This window comes from Gracilinanus agilis, chromosome 4, assembly GCF_016433145.1.
Source record: "Gracilinanus agilis isolate LMUSP501 chromosome 4, AgileGrace, whole genome shotgun sequence".
In the NCBI taxonomy this organism is placed as follows: domain Eukaryota; kingdom Metazoa; phylum Chordata; class Mammalia; order Didelphimorphia; family Didelphidae; genus Gracilinanus; species Gracilinanus agilis.
The window spans coordinates 328860370-328862836 of NC_058133.1; positions in this window are offsets into that span (position 1 = coordinate 328860370).

Here is a 2467-nt window from a genome sequence, read left to right on the forward strand (position 1 = left end):
GAGACTGTCATCCATGTGCATTTTAATTCCCAGGACACAGGGCAGGAAACATACATACATATAAAGCATATATATTTACTTATATACATAGATACTTATATATGATATATCTCTATACATACCTATAATAAACACATTTATGTGTGTTATATCTGTAATTTTGAAAAATTAATATCATACCAAATGTGATATGCTAAATGTAATGTTTAGAAATTGGTTTGGAAATATAATATTAATTTAAAAAAAAGATTATTGTGGTTGCTGTTTATAAAATAATTAACCCTTAAGTCATGAGGATGATAGTAGCTTTTAACAATTTAATTTGAATATTAATATAGTCTAAGAAAGAAATATGGAGGGAAGGAAATAGAAAAATATTTCTTCCTAGCCTACTACCCTAATCTTACCAGCCCACAAGAGTGTCTTCCACCCTAGCTACCAACACCAAATAGCAGAAAGACCCCCAGCTAAAGACCTTCAGACCAGAGCCCAGCCTCCTCTATGGTCTCATTTTTATAGCCCTTCTTTTCCATGTCATGCCCTTTTTCTCTGCACTGGTCTACCACATCTCAGGAACCAGTCAAAGTCTCTCTGACCTGGACCCGTAACCCTTAGTTCCGGGTTGCTAATGCAGAAAGTTCATAATCCTGGGAGGAACAGGTTCCCTTTACACATATCTAACAATTTAGCATATTTCTTTAATGTAATAATATAAAATATTATATATAATTAACGACACAAATTTATATAAGTATAACAATCATATAAATTTATTATGCATGATAAATATAATCAACATAAGAAAATATAAATATTGATATATAAAAGTTTAATTTATTAAACATTTATATAAATATTGACATATAAAAGTTTAATTTATTAAACATTTATATAAATATTGATATATTATATAAAGTTTAATTTTTATTAAACATTTATATAAATTTAATTCTATAAATAAATATATTTTATAAGATATACTGATAGAAAGAATATATTTAATATAAACAATAATTATATATTATAGATATAAACAATAATTTATATATTACATATACAGATAACATGTATTATGTATATAAATAACAATTTAAATATTACATATATAAAATATATGTATATAAATTCTTACTTTCCATCCTATGCATATAAATACATATTAAAAAAACCCTTATTTTCTATCCTAACAATTCTAAGACAGAAGAACAAGGGTTAGGAGAATGGAGTTAAGTGACCTGCCCAGAGTTACATAGCTAAAAAATAAGTGAGACTAGATTTGAATCCAGGTCCTCCAAACTCCAAACTCTATTCACTGAGTCACTTAGCTATCCCTGGCATGGAAAAATTTTATGCACATAATATAGACTTGCTGATTGTATATTCGGACTTCACGATTAAGCAGAGAAGGATTTTGTTCGTACATGAAACAATGCCTCCTCATTTGTATAGCATTTGACAGTTTTCAGCTAATTTCACTTTGATTCTCACAACTCTGCGTGAACTCTGTAGGCAGGACAGGTTTCACATAACACAACAATAAGTCTGTTTTTGTCCTTACTTTGCAGCCGAGGAAATGGGAGCTCCATTGTTACTCCCTGAGTTCACATGGCTAGTAAGTTGCAGAACCTAGATTTTCGACCTCTAGGTCAGTGCTTTTGTCTCTACACCATGTTCTTAAGACAATATCCTACACTCCCTCTCTATTTGGAGGGGGGGAAAAAAAGATGTTTGTAGTACACTGAGTTGCTACAATAAGAGGCATCTACTGACCCTAATTCAATAGGAAATTCTACTGTGTTGTTGTCTGAGCACACCGTGTTTCCCAAGAGACCACTGTTGAGGGAGTTAGGAAGCAAGACTCTGACTGTGGTTAATATCATTGTTATTCAAAGTTTCGGGATATGAGCATGTGGCATTAGCCATCTCTCCAAACAATGTCACTCAGGCTGAAACAACAAATTCCATGTTCTCTGTTTCTTTGTCAAAGTTTCAGTTGTCTTAAAGAGAAAAACTTTCTTTTCAGACTATGCCCCTCGACCACGGCCAGATACCTCCTGGAGATTTCATGATATTCAATTCAACAAACATTTATTAAGTGCCAGCTATGTGCCAGATGCTGGCTAAATGCTGAGGATACAAGAAAATACAAAAGACAGTCCCTGCCCTCCAGGAGCTCACAATCTAATGATATCATGGAGGGGGTGAGGTTGGGCTCAGTTGAGTCTCACACTAACCCTATCTCATAGATTAAATTATTCTCATTTCATAGAAAAGTTAAGTGACTTGCCAAATATAACACAATTAGTAAGTATAAGAGGATTCAAGCCATCTTCCCCCTGACTCCACGTTTAGCATCCTTGCTAGTAAGTCATGCTGTCTATGGATCCAGAAGTGACAATTTACATGTGAAGAATAACATCTGGTTAGTCACCCTCATTGCTATTTATTTCACCTATATGCATATACA